Raw genomic sequence first — 18,758 nt, 5'->3', positions numbered from 1 at the left:
GCAATGTGGTTGCTCCAAATTCTTTGCTCCTTAAGGAGGAAAATGACCATGAAATTATCATTGATTGTCACAAAAACCTATCTGGTTCTCTAATGTCCTTTAGAGAACGAAATCTGCTGTCCTTACGTGGCCTGGCCTATGTGTGACCTCTAAATCAAAGCAATGTGGCTGACTCTTAACTGCCTTCTGAAATTGCACAGCAAGCCACTCAGTCCAAGGGCAATTAGGGATGGGCAACAAATGTTGGCCTTGCCAGTGACATCCACATCACATGAAAGAATAAATTAATAAAAGACAGCAGGAAATTCAAACTTGCACTTCTGGTGATAGGATTTTAGTCCTCCTTTGTTTAAACTATTACAGAACTGGCTTATCTTTAACTTCTAATTCTGATGTAGCATCAATGTGCAAAACGCTAACCCATTTTCCCTCTTTTCAGATGCTGAAGAACCTGCTGTGTGTTCTCAGCAGTTTTTGTGTTTCTGTTCCTGATTTTTAGCATTTGCAGATTTTCCCTTTTGTTACTTAATTGTACTGATGCAGGAAATTTAAGCATGCTATTTAAAAAAAAGTTGCTTCAAGTGGTGAAATATTTGCTTCAAAATGTAGTGACAAAAATGGCTCATGACTTTAAAATGCAAGCATTCCATGAGAAAGTGAAGCTCATTTTAATTTTCCACAACATTGATTGTGTAAAAACTGTAAATTATGTAAATTAGGTGAGGTAAAATAGACGATACGGCATCTTAATTTATGTCCAATTATGGTGGTGATTTAGATGCGCAACTGATATGATCTAATAACTAAGGACAAAATGTAGTCATTGATAAAATGGCTTTGAACCTGGGCTCAGCCACATTTTAAAAATCCTTTGGAATTTTGCATGGAGTTGTATACTGTATTGTCAAACTGCAGTGAGGGCTTCTCTGAATTGAAGACTTCAGTCAGCCATACAAAGAGCAGAGCTCCCTCTATGATAGAAAACTAGTACTGCGGTATTTATGGTTCATGCACATATTTTCTGCAGAGTCTGGGCCTCATCCCTCTGTGAAAATCCTGCAAGAACATTGTTATATGCAAAGCCATTGAAACGTGAAATACAAACATTACATTTTGCATGAAAATAAGTGTAAGAAGCTTATTTAATTTGGATTTGATGAAACTCTTAGAAAAATATATTTGCATTAGCAGTTATAGAGAATGCTTTTGTTTCATAATCATTTATGGGCAGAATATTGCCGTCGGTGGGCCCGACATGTAAAATGATGTGCGATGACTTTGGGCGTGCGTTTGGACGTCATCGCGCGTCATTTAGATATTCCGTTCGGCGGGCACCCGCCATAGGCCCGCCGAACTGTCAACGACCTATTAAGACCATTAAAAAAGTAATTAAAGTTGTTAACAACACTACCTTTAGGCTGGCGGACAGGCGAAGCGCCCAAGCGGCCTTCACGTTTTTCAGGAAACCTCATCCACGGCCGGGATGAGGTTTCCTGAAGGTTTCATAAAATAATTATATAAATTTTGCAAAATTCGCAAACATGTCCCAGCTCATGTGACACTGTCACAAAAAGTAAATAATTACTTTATTTATTAAAAAGTTTTATTATCAACTTAATCTCCCTGAGGCAGCTCCGTGCCTCAGGGAGATTGCTGCACTCTTTCGCGCGCATGCGCAAAGGAGCACAGGCCCCGACTCTCCTTCTTCCCCCCACCCGCACAGGTAGTGCTGAGTGCCACCAGCCATGCATTACGCTGAACGGGCCTTAATTGGACCGCCCACGTAAAATGGCGGCATGCAGCTGATCGCGGACGGCGATCGGCTCCGCCTCCACCCAGCCCGCCCGCCACAGGAAAAATTCTCCCCCATGTTTCTGTTTCCATTATCATTAAGTGGAGAATTTTTTCATTTCCCATTGCCACTTTTTTTTGTTTTGTAACTAAACCAAGATCTGAACTGTTTCTGATTTCCTATTTAGTTTCTCGCATCCTATCTTAATTGAGTTAGAGACAGTAGGATTTGCACCTGGAGATCCAGGGCTGGATTTTACAGCACCCCACTGGGGATGTTTTCAGAAGGGCGGGGGGGCATATAAAATACGATGGGTGTGTAGCCCACTACCTTCCCAATCATCCCTGACCCAGTCCCCATAATATGTGGGGTGGGTAAGGTGCCCACTAACCTGCCTGCCCTTAAGCCTATTGAGGCCTTTAAATGGCCAGTTAACGACCACTTAAGAACTTTAATCTGCCTCCATTTCCACAATAATATGCAGGGCAGTGAAGACAGGTGAGAGTGTGAACAGGAAAGGCTGTTTTTTTTCCATCAAAGTTAGTGAAAGTGCAGAAAGAAGGGGGAGTATGTACTTTGGGGGGTGCCTTGTGTGCATCGAGGGCATGCCCCCTAAGATCATACCCCTTCCCTCTACCCCTCTTTGTTCCTCCCTGCCCTAAAAGCCCAGATTTGCCTAGTTCCAGTCGTCATATGTCAGGAAAATATAATAATTTTCATAATGTTATTGGAATTTATTGTAAGGTAGGAATAGTGGGGTGTGTGTGTGTGTGGGGGGGACTTAATTGAATTAAAGACAACTGGTCTGAAGGTTTTTATGTATCTGAAGAGAAGTTAGGTTTTAAATGTTAAATAGTGCAAGTTACATATCTAGGCCATGCCATTGAACATGTAAGCTGGCTCTGAGAGATGTGAAAGTCAAGGCTATCGTGGATATCCCAATGCCTACAAGAAAACAAGAAGTTTTGAGATTCCTGGGCATAAGTGAGTTTTAGCAGAAATTTGTACCAAATTTTAGCAGTGTGGTTGCTCCATTGACTGAACTGTTTAAAAAAAAAACAAGACATGTCAACGGACAGAGGAGTGTCAGAAAGCATTTGAAAGTTTGAAGACTGGTATTAAGTACAACACCAGTTTTGGCAGTACCCAATTATGCCAAGCACTTTAAGTTGGCCATAGACGCAAGCGATATAGGCATTGGGGCCGTACTGTTACAAGAAGATGAAAATAGATTTGAAAAACCAACAGGGCATTTTTCATGCAAGTTGAATATCTTCTTTGTTGTATATTCAATGATCGAAAAGAAAACTTTGGGTCTGGTGTTCGGGTCGCAGCATTTTTAAATTTACGTTGCAAACAATTAGTCAGAAAATTGTTTATACAGACCACAATCCTTTAAAGTTCCTGGACAAATTTTGAGACAGGAGTGCAAGGCTATTCAAATGGAGTTTATTAGTGCAACCATTTAATCTACAGATTATACATGTGGCTAGACAAGAAAATCTGATTGCAGATGCATTGTCAAGATTTCGACGCTTGAAGGCAAAATTGGGCATTTAAAACCTGACACTGGACTGGAATGATTTCTGTTGATACCAACGATTTGTATATATATTATGTTAAAGCATGTATCTGGTAATGTAAAAGTATAATAAGTATAGGAGGTAATGTAAGATGGGTTAAGAAAATGAAGCCATCTTTTTAAATTATGACGGTTCATATTTAGTAAGGAGAGGGTGTTAGGAAAGTATAATAGTTTTCATAATGTTATTGTAATCTATTATAAGGTAGGAGTATTGTGTGTGGGATGTAATTGAATTCAAGACAGCTGGTCTGAAGGCTTTGATGTAGCAGAAGATAAGTTAGGTTTTAAATGTTAAGTAGGTAAACATGGCTGAAGTTTTAGAATATGAGGTGTAAAGGGAAAATTTGCATTTTAAATAAACCAGAGTTACTTGAATGTCAAAAGAGGTGGTGAAATGTTACACTTAGCCAGAAGAAACCAAACAGTGTGTTTATTTTTCTCAAAGCATACTGATCAAATTGGTGCAATGAAAGATTTTTATTAGAAAAGTAGAGTTGAACAGACAGATTCGGACAATGGGAGTTACATTAAAAAGGGATTTACATTAAAGAAGGGGGTACATACTTTAGGGACTGCCCTGTGTGCATCGGGGGCATGCCTTCTAAGATCATGTGCCCCCCACCCCTCTTTATTCCTCCCTGCCCAAAAAGCCCAGGATTTTCCTAGTTCCAGTCACCATATGTCAGGAAAATATTATGATTTTCATAATATTATTGGAATTTATTGTAAGATAGGAATAGTGGTGTATGTGTGTGTTGGGGGGACTTAATTGAATTAAAGACAACTGGTCTGAAGGCTTTGATGTATCAGAAGGGAAGCTGGGTTTTAAATGTTAAATAGTGCAAGTTACATATCTAGGCAATACCATTGGACATGGTACGATGGCTCTGAGAGATGTGAAAGTCAAGGAATCGTGGATTCCCCAATGCCTACAACAAAACAAGAGGTTTTGAGATTTCTGGGCTTGAGTTGGTTTTACCAGAAATTTGTACCAAATTTTAGCAGTGTGGTTGCTCCATTGACTGAGCTATTAGAAAAGAACAAGAAGTATGAAGGAGATGAGATTATGTGTAAGAAGAAGGAATTCTAAAATCTAACAAGTGTGAAAAGCCTCCAGCCTCTAAGCCCCAAGTTGCTGTCTACCCAAAGTGAAGAAAACTCACTTTGAATTTGACTGTTCAGGGTATCGTGGTACTTTGCCTGAGTCTCTTAAAATCTGTCTGTTTTACTGTTGCCTTAACGGAGGTGTAACTGGGAATTAGATTAACTAGGGGAGCTAGGGGTGATCATAGTAGTAATTTGTAAACCTATCTATGTGCTTAAAATCTTTTATTTTATTAATAAAGGGTTAATTTAGTTTTGTAAGAACCCCATAAGACTCGGTGGCCTTATTACTACTGAATTCAAGGCACGCATCTCGAAATTTATACAAATTGTAAAATAGTCGTGGCAGTTGTTTCAAGTTTTCCTCTGGGATTTGAACAGCTGAGCATTTACCATCCACTGTGCTATAACACCATACATCATCTTTGTGGGACTCCTACTACTGACTTCTGGTGCTGCTGGGACTGCAAGACGGTGAGACACCCCTCCACTGAGGGGTGGAAGTACCATTCTCAGCTTGTTAAGGCCACCGGCAGCTTTACATCGCTGCAGGGCAGCCTTTTTTGAGGTTGGTTGGATTCTCTAACAAGCGGGAGATGTGCTGCATACGCTCCCCCCACCCAACCCCACTTCACTTTGTAAAATTCAGCCCCCAGTTTCAAAGTAAAGAATTAGCATGGTTAATGTCTTCTACAAAGTAACCATTGAGCCAGGGACGTTTTTACAGATTTGCCACATAATGTAAGACATTCCCAACCACATAACAACAGTTAGCATTCAAGGAATTAGAAACTCTCTTTAATGCTTTTATGTGAGCTAAAGTAAGGCTGAGCTGGTCTTAAGATTTCATATTGTTTATGCAGTAGTTAATTCCAATTAATTAAATTGAACAGATTGGACAGGCTTCCATTTTGTTTTTCAGTATGTTCCCGATCACCATGATTTGCTTTGTGTGCTTTTCTCTTGGTGTAGTATTTTATTTAGCACTGACATTTTTTACTGGCCTCTCTGTGTATTTTACACTGCTGAGTGTCATTTGCACTGTCAAATAAAAATAATAATTTAACTATATTTTATTGTGGAGAAAATGGCTTCAACAAAAAAGAGCTAAGTTATTTCTTTTCTGAATTAGTTTGTAATACTTTTAAATGAATGTAACATAAAGAGGGTACTAAGGTTTATTGTAGTCAGAATTAGCTCCTATTTAATGAACCTGTAGTGAGCCAGTGGCATAATGATGAGAGATGATAAAAATCTACATCGCTAACTATCATTCTAGCATATCCACTAGAACTCATAGCCACCTTCTCAAGGGCAGCTCAGGATGGACAATGAATTATGGCCTTACCAGTTCACCCACATCCTGAGAATGCTTCAAAAAATCCTGCAATTTTAACCTGAAACCCACACAAGGAAGCCATTGTGACTTTCTCACCTGGCCTACCCTGGTGGAAAGAGGAACTGAGGGTTGAAGCAGCCTAGAAGGTGAGTCAGTTTTATTTTTTTCTCTGTTTCCTTTTGGGTCTATGTGCCCCTCAGACCCCAGAAGGAAACCTTGGTTCTCCCTACCCTTTTCCTGACTCCAATGTCCACCTGACCATTCTTTCAACCACAGGAACTGTTCCTCCTGGTTCCAGGTGGCAGCCTTCTAATGCCAAATATCGGCTAGCTGGGCTTGCTGCTGGATTCAGGTGGGAATCTGATGAGCCAGAAGGAAAAAACAGTTCGGAACAGTATTCTTATTTCCCAGTTTTTACTGGTGTTCCATTTTAAAGCATACGAGACCAGTTCGGACGAGTACTCTTAGCTCCCAGTTTTTACTGTTTTTCCCTTCTGTGGGCCTAAGATTTAAAATCTCCCAAACCTCAAACTGTGGAACATTTGCCTAGGCTCTTGTCCACACAACTCCTGTCCAGGAGTTAAAATTGGATTATCTGCAGCACAAAATATGTTATGAGATCCCTGTCTCCCCTTTCAGCTGAACTTAAAAGATACCATGGTGCTATTTTAAAGAAGAACAGGGGAGTTACCCCAATAATCCTGGACAATATTTATCCTTCAGCCAATATCTTATAAACAGATCATCTCATTATTGCATTGCAGTTTGTGAGAGCTTGCTGTGTGCAAATTAGTTGCCACATTTCCCACATTAAAACAGTGGCCACACTTCACCAAGTTCTTTGGCTGTAAAACGCTTTGAGCACCCTGTACTCCTGAAAGGTGCTAGATAAATGCAGGTCTTTTTTACATGAAAAATTGTTGCTGTAGTGTAATAAATTCTGTGCATTGTTCAACATCATAGGAAGTGAGTGAAAATTTGGAATGAATAGGAATGTTTGGATGCGGTTGCCAAGGGCCATCCTGTTGAAAGCACCAAATTTGCTATGTGGAAATTGGCTTTCTTGGTCATGGTTTTAATTTGAAACTGCTATTATGGTAATTTTTTTTCAGTGTGGAACCATTTACTTCACCAGCAACAACAATATTTGACAATCTCTCTTGGCATTCTGTCAATGATCAGAAGCATGCATGCGTAGAAATGTAGAAATAACACACCCTTTGTGTTGCCGCCTAATTACACATGTTTAAATATTTCCTTCCTAATTGTATGTCCATTAAATTGAACTGTATCATTTAGCTCTTTGTTTTGTTGTAATGTAACCCTAATCAATTTCCTATTTTATGCACATATTTTGGCATCATGAAAATAATTCTATTGCAGTATTTGGTTTAAAAACTGCTGATTGTGTGAGGACAAGGTCATAGCATTCAAAATTGACTAGAGTTGAATTTATGTATAGTATTTCAAAACCATTATAGCTCATAAATGCCTGACTCTCTTGCCTAATTTTAGTGTGATTTATGTTGCTTAACGTTCTAGTCCTTTCTACTAATTTCTGAATAATCTAATATCCCCATAGTATTAGGGATGATTGCACAAAGTAGGTGCAAAATCTGAAAAATTAGTGGGAAAAGTCATCCTTTTAACAGTCAGTGACCCACTCTCTAAACAAGTGCTAAGAAATTTTATTTTCAATATTCTTTTTGTCACGTACATTTACTTATTAACTTGTTTAAGCAAATACAAATTATGAAAGTTAATTGATTTTTTTTAAAGGACCAATCTCTATTATAGAGCTCTAAAAATAACAGCAGAAGACCATTTGGCCTTGCTGTCGCTAACTCTTTGAGATAGAGCAATCTATCTTAATTCTATTTCCCTGGCTTGTGTTTCAGTACTCCAGTGGCCTAAACATGCTACTTAAATGCATGGGGGAAAATATTACTTTGATTTTTGGATTATGTAGCCTAGATTTTCAGATTGTGATTGTGTAATTCATGCTTGCTAGATGTTTCTGAACTTATAATTCAAGAACCCATCTTATTGTGGTTGACCCTAGGCATCAGAAATGCCACTGCCTTTGAGTTTTCCCATTGTGGGATGGAAAGCTGTATGTTGTTGTGGAAATTAAAATGCTGCAGCAGCTTAAAGGGGAAGACTTTGTGCTGCAGCAATCCTGTCAGATTCCTCAGAGGATGGCAGGGGATGGTAGTCAGTATAAAAGCCTGGTGACAGCTTCCTGGATAACTTGCACAGACCTACATGATATTGGTGCTATGTTCAGCCACTAACTAGACATTAGTATGGTAAGATAATTAGCCATAGTCCACATGGGCCCATAGTGTAAGGATTTGGACTCCATACTAAACCCCAGAGTATGAAAATTCTTGTCGAGGAATAACCATATTGGATAATCACTAATTTAGAATGCAATCTGACAAAGTTTATTGTATAATAAAGATTGACTCTTAATATTTCATTAGTCGCAGCATGGCATGATATACAAGTGCAACGTGTATCAGTCTGTCTTTCCTATGGATCCTGGGATTTTTGGGGTCTTCTCTTCTTGGTTCTTTGAACCTGGTCCCCTAACTCATGAAGTCCTTCGAGATTTTAGCTTAGCCAACTTAACGCTAACATAAAAATCCCTTTCCAGCTTTAAAACTTCAACTCAAGTGGATCCTTTTCCAACTCTCAGTTTCCAGTCCACCTTAACTGTTGAAGCTGCAGACTTCACAGCTGACTGCAGACTGTTCTCTCTTTCTCCTCTCTTTTTCCCCCTCTTTTTCTCTCTTTTTCTATTTTTCTCGCTCTTTTTTTCTCACTCTCTTTCTCTCTCTCTCTCTCACACATACTGGTGGAAACAACTTTCAAAAAGACTGTGGCTTTCCCAAAATGATTAAGACTGCACTTTACTGCTGATTCTCCCAAGCTAGACTTTAACTGACTGAATGATTCATATATGTTTTCCCTTCATGCTCTCTTAAGGCAATTACTGTAGCCCTGGCAATCTTGTCAATGCTGGATCCACTCATACTGGATTCTTATAGCTAACCTCAGCCCTGTGACAGTTACTTTAGTCACTAACTAAGCCAAAGACTGGATGCTTATGGCAACCCCTCAGCCATGACGAATACCTGTCGACTGGCAATGTCCTGCACAATTGCTAACTTCACAGCAAGTTCCCTACTCTTGGCAAGTGCTCTCCCGGCAAGCGCCTTACTCTTAACTCTCTCGCCTGACACATGCCCCCCAGCAATGATTGAAAGCAGAAGGCAGAAATAAAACCCCACACTGCAGCAGAAGGCTTTACTGAATCCAATTGAAGTCCAGCTTCAATACCCCAAGAATGCAGAGTCATAAGGCCTAGCAGGGCTGAGCTATAAAACATAAGTTCTTGACCAGAGCGAGTTTTAACAAAGTTTTTAAGTCAGAAGAAGTCACAAATTTCCGTTGTAAAACGCATTGCGAACAGCCCGAGTCAGCACCTGACCACATGGCAGCCGAGGTTGCTCCGAAAAGAATAATTTTAAAAACATCAGCAGTTTAAAAACCCGGGAATCAATAGTTTCAGCACCCAAAAATACTTAAATACTGTGGAGAAGACTCAGAAACGTTCATCCAGGGAGTTGCTGATAAAAATTATATAACATCGAAATTGCGAATGCCATTACTGCTGGAGTCCACCAAAACCGACAAGCGTAGGAAACCTCATTGAGAAGAGGTGTGCGGCAACACCATCCTGGATTTTCTAACAGCATTTAATGATATATACACTTTTAATTTTAAATGACCATGGATCAAAAATCTACCTTACCAGACCAGTTTGGACTCATCCAAGACCCAGATCAGTCACAAAATTGGGGACGTTGGAGAAAGAGATTCCTTAGATTCATGATTGCTTCAGGTGTAGACAGCAATACAGAAGATGGACAGGTTAACACACTCCTTCATTCAGTAGGTTCAATAGCTGACAATCTAATAGCATAACAAGGAATCAATGAACCCTCTGCAAAATTTGATTAAGTTTTAAAATTATTTGACACATTTTAATTTGAACAGTAACACGATCCTTGAAAGAGCAAAGTTTAACAAATGTGTGCAACAGCCAGGAGAGCCTGTTGACTCCTTCATTAATGAGCTGTACAGAATGGCTGAAGACTGTGACCACAGTGACCTGAAATCAGAGCTAATCAGGGATAGAATTGTTGTTGGAGTGGCAGATGATACACACTCAGATATGCTTCAAGCTGAGGAAGATTTGATCCTTGAAAAGGTCATTCAGATTGTCAGGCAATCTGAAATTTGTTTACAGCACAGACCCATCTTAAGGGGCAAAGGCAAGCCACGGTGTAGAGCAGCCTGCACCGTCCAGCTACTGAAACAGCAGAGGAGCAGGGACGCTCCAGGCCAAGGAAACAATACCCTAACAGACCATTAGAGGGTGGGTGACCATGCCAGCATTGTGGAGCCAAGTGACCCCACAGGCATGATCAGTGTCTGCAGTCTCAGCACAGTGTTTTAATTGCAACTGCATAGGACACTTCAGAAAGCTATGCAAAGCTAACACAATCAGATTCACGAATGATCCCAAGATGATTCACGAGGTCCAGGTACCCCACCAAGAGGTAACACAACCATGCTTCTTTGGTGAGACCAAAGATCAGGGATTTTCGTTCTGGAACATGGAAATCTTGGTTAATGGTCATCCCAAAAACCTATGGGAGCCGATGGTACGGTCTTCTCGGACAAAAAGCCGTGGCTGAGACACCTCTAGCTACGAACGACAGACACAATACTTTATGGGCCTGGAGAAATCCGAATACTGGTTATAGGCATGTTGCTGGAACCATTAAGATATGGCGGCAAGCAAACCTTTGAAGTCATGTACGTCATCCGTAACCAGTCTTTTTCTCTTCTGAGCAGAGATGCCTGTGTTGTCCTGGGCCACCTTAAAATGGCAGGAGATGTCAAAACAACCTCTGTCATCAAATACACAGAACTGAAAGCTCCCAAGAGCCCCAACAGAAAAGACACTCTCGACTGGGACTCCAGCTCTGAATTGTCTTCACTCTTTGCAGAGCCGGTTTGTCCATTTTCTTTACAGGTGCCAGAAGCTCCTCGTTGGTCAGACCAGCCAGTCAATCAGATGGTTACCACAACGTCTCGAGTGGAAGGTAGGCAAAAGGTGAACCAGCAGCAAAAAGAGTTTCAACCTCCAGCTCCGACATCTATTGGTTATATACTTCAAAATGCTGGAATAGAGAAACAACCATCAACTGACTGCAGCGCACCTTAGGCAAGGAAGAAAATCAATGAGAACATTGTTGCACAGAAAGCTAAACTGCAAAGTGAGCCTGTTGACAAGTCAGATCCACACAATAGAAAGGGACACTTTCTATCCCAGTGTGCATCATGATAAACCGCACGTAGGAAGAAAAACAGAATGAGCACTATAGACAAGCTGCGAGTTTGTTTTCCCGTAAGAAACAGGACAAACCAATGACCATTGATAACACCAGATGGGGAGTTGAGAAGGAGCGGTTCAACTCCAAAGAACGAAAATAGAGAATTAGATCAACTGACCAAACGCCAGAACAATCAGATCCAAAAATAGCCTCCTATTCATCAGGGTTTGCCTAGTACAATAGAGTCTACCACTCCTCCAACTGTTGTAAAGACAAGTTATGGAAGAATTATAAAATTTCCAGACTGCTTGAATCTGTAAACACAGAGACTTGAGTTGGGGGAGAAGGGATGGTAGAAGTAATGTGAATATGTTGGGTAAACAGAAATGCATTCTAAGTACATTGGATAAAGACTTGGGCAGAGGTGTAGTATAAGGGTCTGGCATAGAGAGAGTTAAAATGGGACTGGGTACAGAACTGCCCACACTGTGATATAGAGGAACACATGACCTGAGTCTAGACTCGGGCAGTTTGTATAGGACAGAGACGTGCGTAGAATCAAGCATGGAGACAGCTCTGAGCTTAGACCTTGTATGTACAAGACTCAGAACCTCTTCATGAGACCGACTGTAGTGCACACATCTTACAACAAAGTGGTTCTATAGCTTGAGGGGCAGCACTCTCTACATCAAGCATAGTGCAAGGCGAGGAAGCAAGTCTCCATGAATTAGCACAGCCAGCACAGGGTTTGAACCCACGCCATTTGCATCATTCTGCACCACACTCTAGCCATTTGAGCTAACCGACGGCTAGACATTTACAGAATGATGACCTTGCCCTGGATGAATGTTGCTGGGTTGTGTTGCGGTGCCCTGATGGTCACCTGAGTATAGTCAATCACGTGCTGCACATGAGGGAAGCTAGTAAGTGCTGCAGAGTCACAAGCTTGGGCTTGTTCTCTGCTGAGGTCAGTGGGAAGGTAAAGTACAGCTTGATCGAGGCAAAGAGGTCACTTACTGAACATAGCTGTGAACTGCCGCCTTGGGAAATGAAGCTCATGCTCTTTGCAACGAGTCACCAAGGTAAAAATTCAGGGCTGTGGTTATTATGACCAGATTTACTAAGTGAGTTTGGGTGAAGTGAAATAATTCATGGGTTCCTGTAAAAGCTGAGTGGATTCCAGATTTGATGATGGTGCTGTTGCTGCCTTACTTTAAAGCTCCAATCTGGTTATAGTATATGTAGCCAATAATTAAGCTATTCATAAATATCATTTACAGTTCTAGTTCATGATAGAAATTGCTTTGCAGCAAGAAATGTTACAAATGTAATAAATGTCTTCTAAAAGTATCCTAGTTGAATCAAGTTTCTCAATAAACATTGCTTTGGCTAAAATGGAATTTTCATATTCCATTGTATCAAATATTTAAGGTAATTACTGAATCATTGACAGTCTGAAATTAAACTATTGGATAAAGACTCTAAGTTGCAAAATAGGAAGATGGTTTTCCTTGGGGACATCCAGCTGATTATATGAAGCAGATGAACTGAGACAAGATGTTAAATGTCTAATGTAAAAGCCTTTTTTCACTTGGATAAACACATCTTTCACCCTTTGATCCCCTCCATGAGTACTTATAGATATGATTAAATTAGTCAGTCTTCAGATCAGTTTCTAGTTTTGGGAAATAAAAATCTAATACTTTTAATTGGATGCAAGTGAGAAATTCATCTGAACTGTAACTTTTTTTGAGCAGCAATATTTATTCGAAGTATAAATCTTTGAGGGCGTCTGCAACTCAGTTTGCCACATTCTCTGGTAATTCACAATACAGAGTAAAGAGGAAGGAAAATCTGTTAAGATGGGGCTGAAATTTTCTGGTTGGCAGGGGGGTGGAGCGGGTAATGGTGGGCATGGACCCGATTGCTGCTCATGACTGGATCCGCGCCCCCATTTTATGCGGGCAGGCCAATTAAAGCCCACCCAGTGTACTTCACGACTCTCGTGCACAGCGGGAGTGAGCGGGCACGCTCAGGCCGCCGGGCCCAGTGGCGACCCGGCGGCCTGCATAACGAAAGGCCCTAGCAGCCTCGTAAAAGCTGCTCTCAATGGCTGGTCGAAGGACTGTGCAGAAGGGCAATGAAGTTCATGCATCTTTGCCCCTCATAATTTTATACACCTCAATCATTTCCCCCCTCAATCTCCTCTGCTCCAGGGAAAATAACCCTAGTCTATCCAATCTCTCCTCATAACTAAAACTCTCCAGCCAGGCAGCATCCTGGTAAATCTCCTCTGCACTCTCTCTAGTGCAATCACATCCTTCCTATAATGCGAATTCCAGAACTGCATGCAATAAACTAGCTGTGGCCTAACCAGCATTTTATACAGTTCCAGCATAACCTCCCTGCTCTTATATTCCATGCCTCAGCTAATAAAGGCAAGTATCCCATATGCATTCTTAACCACGTTATCTACCTGTCCTGCTACCTTAAGGGACCGGTGGACATGCACACCAAGGTCCCTCTGATCCTCAGTACTCCCCAGGGTCCTATCATTCATCGTGTAATCTCTTGCCTTGTTTGTCCTGCCCAAGTGCATCACTTCACACTTATCCAGATTAAATTCAATTTGCCACTGATCAGCTCATCTGACCAGCCCGTCTATATCTTCCTGCAATCTAAAGCTATCCTCCTCACTATTTACCACCCCACCAATTTTTGTGTCATCTGCGAACTTACTGATCAACCCTCCTACATTCAAGTCTAAATCGTTTATATATACCACAAACAGCAAGGGACCCAACACCGATCCCTGGGGAACCCCACTGGACACAGGCATCCAGTCACAAAAACACCCCTCGACCACCACCCTCTGCTTCCTGCCACTCAGCCAATTCTGGATCCAATTTGCCAAATTGCCTTGGATCCCATGGGCCCTTACCTTCGTTAACAGTCTTCCATGTGGGCCTTTATCAAAGGCCTTGCTGAAGTCCAAGTAGACTACATCAAATGCATTGCCCTCATCTACACACTTGGTCACCCCTTCGAAAAATTCAATCAAATTGGTCAGACATGACCTCCCCTTAACAAAACCATGCTGACTGTCCTTGATTAATCCCTGCCTCTCCAAGCGTAGTGATTAATCCCTGCCCCTCTCCCAGTAACCATAGCATTGGTGAGGCTGCGACGACAGGGGAGATGCCAGCTGTGGAACTGGCAGATCCCTCCCAGGCCGGGCCAACACAGGCTCCATGGCCAGAGGACGATTGCCAAGGTCATTGAGGCCAACAGGACAGCAGAGTCAGCAAGCTGTTTCATATGTCACTCGCAGCGATGGAGCAGCACCAAGACATAGCACCTGGAAATGTAAACTTAAGGCACCTTAGGCACACCATGGGCTTATCACTTTATGATTTGCTTTCAATTGGAACACCATTATCATTTTTTTGGATTAAGTTTCTTTGCTTGTGATATTAAATTCAGACATGTGACCATGGCTAAGAGTACCTCTTTTCTTCTGCGTGTATATGGTTTCCAAAAATGTTATGAGTAATTTATGGGACATTCAGCTTTATTAACAAGGCCCTTAGTTACTGATCATAACCTGGCAGATTTGGCACTTAGGTATCAAGAATGGAGCCTACAGCCCAGGCTTGTCCTGGAGGTCCATCTGTGGTGTGCTAGCTGAAGGTTTGTTGGATTAAAGCCTCCCAGGTGTCCCTGTCTCCCTGGAGTATGCCCAGGTCAGCGTCTACCCCCTCAGCATTTCCCTCATCCTCGGACTCACTACGGACTCATCGTGTGCAGCTGCAGCCACTGCATTGACGTCTTCATTGTCCACTGCGTCCCCCCTTTCCAGCGCAAGATTGCGGAGAACTCAGCATGCAACCACTATCACAGAGACACAATCTGGGGGGTACTGGAGTGCGCCCCCTGAGCTGTCCAGGCATCGGAAGCGCATCCTGAGAAGACCGATGGTTCTCTCCACCACAGCCCTTATGGAGGCGTGGCTCCTATTGTACCGCTGCTCAGCTTCTGTTCTTGGATGGCGGAGAGGCATCATGAGCCACCTTCTGAGGGGATAGCCCTTGTCACCCAACAGCCATCCATCAAGCCGGGCCGGAGCACTAAAGAGCCCCGGCACCCGGGAGTGTCTGAGGATGTAGGCATCCTGGGAGCTGCCTGGGTACTTTGCACAGACTTGTAGAATCTGCATCCTGTGATCACACACTATCTGCAAGTTCATGGAGTGGAAGCCCTTCCTGTTGACAAAGGCACTGGGCTCACCTGCTGGCACCTTGATGGCCACATGTGTACAGTCTATTGCACCCTGGAGACGGGGGAAGCCAGCAATGGCCGCAAAGCCTCTGGCTCGCTGTGTCTGGCTTGCCTGGTCCCAACGGAAGTGGATGAAAGTCAATGCATGGCTGAACAGAGCGCCTGTGACCTGCTTGGCACAAGTGTGAACAGCTGATTGGGAGACACTGCAAGGATCACCCATTGACCCCTGGAAGGAGCCAGAGGATTAGAAGTTGAGGGCAGCTGTGACCTTCAGAGCCACTGGCATGGGGTGTCCACCCACACAGTTAGCGGAGATCTTGGGCTCAATCATCTGACAGATATAGTTGACTGTCTCCCTTGAGAGACAGAGCCTCCTTTAGTACCGCACCTCAGACATATTGTGGTAGCTGCTCCGCCACCTGTATAACCTGGCAGCAGGATAGTGGCATCTTCTGCAGCCCCTTCCGCCTTGGTCCACCTTTAGGCCCTGCACCCCTTGTGCCTGCACCTGTCCTCCCAAAGGTGGCTCCCCTGAAGGCTGAATGTGCACTCCTGGCCTCCTTCCCCTTCTAGCCCTCCCTTCCTCCTCAGAGGAGCGGCCTCCAGTGGAGAGTTCAGCTCCCATTCCCAGGCTAAGGGAAGGTTTCCTGAAACTTGCAGGCCCAGAGAAGATTCCTGACTACAGAGTGCTGACCTGAAGGTTAAGAGTCTAGACAAAGCAGCTGGAATGCGTATTGAAGTACTGCAGATCACACAGGCAAGTTTCAATAACTTTGAAAAATAAATACTTGACAGTGCACACTTGCGACCCCAGTGAGCCCTCTTATCCTGCCTGTGGATGAGGTTTTATACAAATGTGTCCTACCCGCCTGCCCATTGAGCCTGTGCGCCGATCTGAAAATTGCACAGGTGCCGAAAAATTGGTGTTGATTGGAACGTCAAGGGCCTAAAGTGGCCCGTTAATTAATGGTGGGCGCGCATCCGACATCATCGCGCGCCCACCCAGCGAAATATCGCAATGGCGCGCAGTGATGCCAGGACGCTCGCCTGACGTCACCGCGTGTCATTTTACAAGCGGATGTGCAGGGCCCGCCCCCGCATGCCAAAGGCAAAATTCTGCCCATGACTGCGTTTGTGGTATGGAACAGACATCGGTGCTGAGGTGGGGGAGGTCTGAAATTGTGGAAGGGGTGGGAGGGGGGCCATGGTTACCAGGGAGGAGGCCAATGACTTGTTCTTCTCCAACCTTTCAGTTGGTGGTTACACTCTAGTGAGACAAAGTTATTATCAATATAGTTTATCAGCTCGTGAAATACAGAGCAACAGTCAAATTAAATCCCATTTCTTTTATCCAACCTTGTGTCTTTCGTCCTAAGATTAGAAAAAAAGTGATAAATCATTCATAGGTTATCTTAATTGTTTGGCATTGAATGACTTTCTAGGCAACTACTAATTCAAACACGGACCCAGAATTTTAACTTCCAGGAATAGGTCCTGGTCTTTACTTGATTTGATTGACTGTCAATCCCCATCTACCCGACAAGGAGAAGCAGCAGTTTTTCTCCAGCTCAACGGTATAGGGCCTCCACTGTTCCTGATGCACACCCACTACCTGGAGTTATGTTAGGGCCGCTGCAATCGAGGCAAGTGGCCAAAATTTAAAAAGAAGATGAAATAGGCAAGCTGCCTGTGGAGGTGTGACAGACACCAAACATACTGAAATGAAACCCGAGGCCTTTTTGGGCCTAGAATCAATGCTTGGTTAGGCTGTCTACACAGTGCTGATTCTGGACCTCAAAAGGGCTCCAGATATTTTTCCACTCCTCTAAGTTAAGTTTCATTGTATAATACACTCTGCGACAGATGCCTCATATGAATCCTAAACTCCCATTTCCCGGCTCTGATGTTCTGTGAATTTTGCCCCTGAGAGCTATGTTTTGCAACACAAAGTACGCCAAGATCCTGCTGAGGTGGGATGCAACAATGGAATTCTGCTTGTTCAACATTGTTTTCCATCTAATAAACTGCACCTTTCTTTCAGTCACACAAGAGAATATTAGGCTGAAACCTAAATTGGAAAACAATAGCAGCTCTGTACTGGCCCAGTAGTCAGTCCACCTGTGCCATTCATTTTATGAGTTTATAAAAAAAAATGAAACCAAAATATGCCAGCATTTAATGTTAGCCAAAGTTGATGAAATGCTGCCTTTGCCTCAAAATTGTTAATTATCGATACATTCTTTTTCTGTTTAAGTGAACAGACTGTTCTACAGATGATCTGGTTTCTGTGCAGTTTGACAGTATTTTGTAAGACCTTAAGGTGGCTTCACATACAACTATCCTATTCAAAATTTTTTTGTTCGCATCAATGGTCCAGTCTGTCTCATTGTACATTTTATAAAAAGACTAGCTTAATGTAAATGCTTTCACAATTTCTTGCAGCCAATTTAAATTAGTTATGTTTGCAATAGAAGACTAGATTCATGTCAAGATGGAATGATAATGAACTGTGGTATTTTAATCCCCGCAGTACATAGTTCATGCCAATAGCCTAGTACTCAAAGCCTATAAATAGCAGTTAAAAACCTTTGCTTTCTCTCTTTGTGGAGTGAAAAGGGTATTCTTTGGTAGCAACATGGGATTTAGCATTTGAATGATGAAATTATCTCGGTCTGTTTTAAAATTCTCACCCTTTTTTTATATTTCCGATATCACACACCATTTCCTGTTTGAATGTATCTAGATGATTTGTCCCCCATTCTCTACCCACTCACTGAGCACTTAAGGTTGTGTTAAGATTGCCTAGGAATTCTTGATATTGGTAGTAGTTATTGGGAATGTTTCCTTTATAGACAAATCATTTGTTGTGGTAGAGTTTCCATTTAGGGTTCAATCAATGATCCAGCGCAAATGCACCTAAAATTGCGCTAGTTTTGAGAAGTTTCTTAAGTTGCTGCTCAAATTCATTTGCATATTGACGAATGTAAAATGTATCATGGTCCAGTATAATTGGGCATCAGTTTAGAAAGTCATTTAAAAAAAATCTTGCTTTATAAAGTATTCTTTGACATATTTAAGAATAGTAACTTAGTGCAGTTTGATTATAGTAAAGTCCTGCCGTTTGTGTCTTCCTTGTTTACGTTTTCACTTACTTTGTACAAAGCATCGCCCATCGCGTGAACAATGTTCGCTTATCCCAGGGGGACGGCAGCCATGACAGAGCAGAGATTGGAATGGTTTCAGCTG

At 42.3% G+C, this 18,758-nt stretch overlaps 1 protein-coding gene across 2 annotated transcripts in view; it reads left to right on the top strand.

The window, feature by feature from the left end:
- Positions 1-18,758, top strand: part of kcnd2 (potassium voltage-gated channel, Shal-related subfamily, member 2) — a 537,597-nt gene that overhangs the window by 57,295 nt on the left and 461,544 nt on the right. The window lies entirely within an intron of this gene.

This window comes from Cetorhinus maximus, chromosome 22 (assembly GCF_964194155.1).
Source record: "Cetorhinus maximus chromosome 22, sCetMax3.hap1.1, whole genome shotgun sequence".
NCBI lineage: Eukaryota > Metazoa > Chordata > Chondrichthyes > Lamniformes > Cetorhinidae > Cetorhinus > Cetorhinus maximus.
The sequence above is the reverse complement of the archived record's forward strand: the minus strand, read 5'-3'. Positions and strand labels throughout refer to the sequence as shown.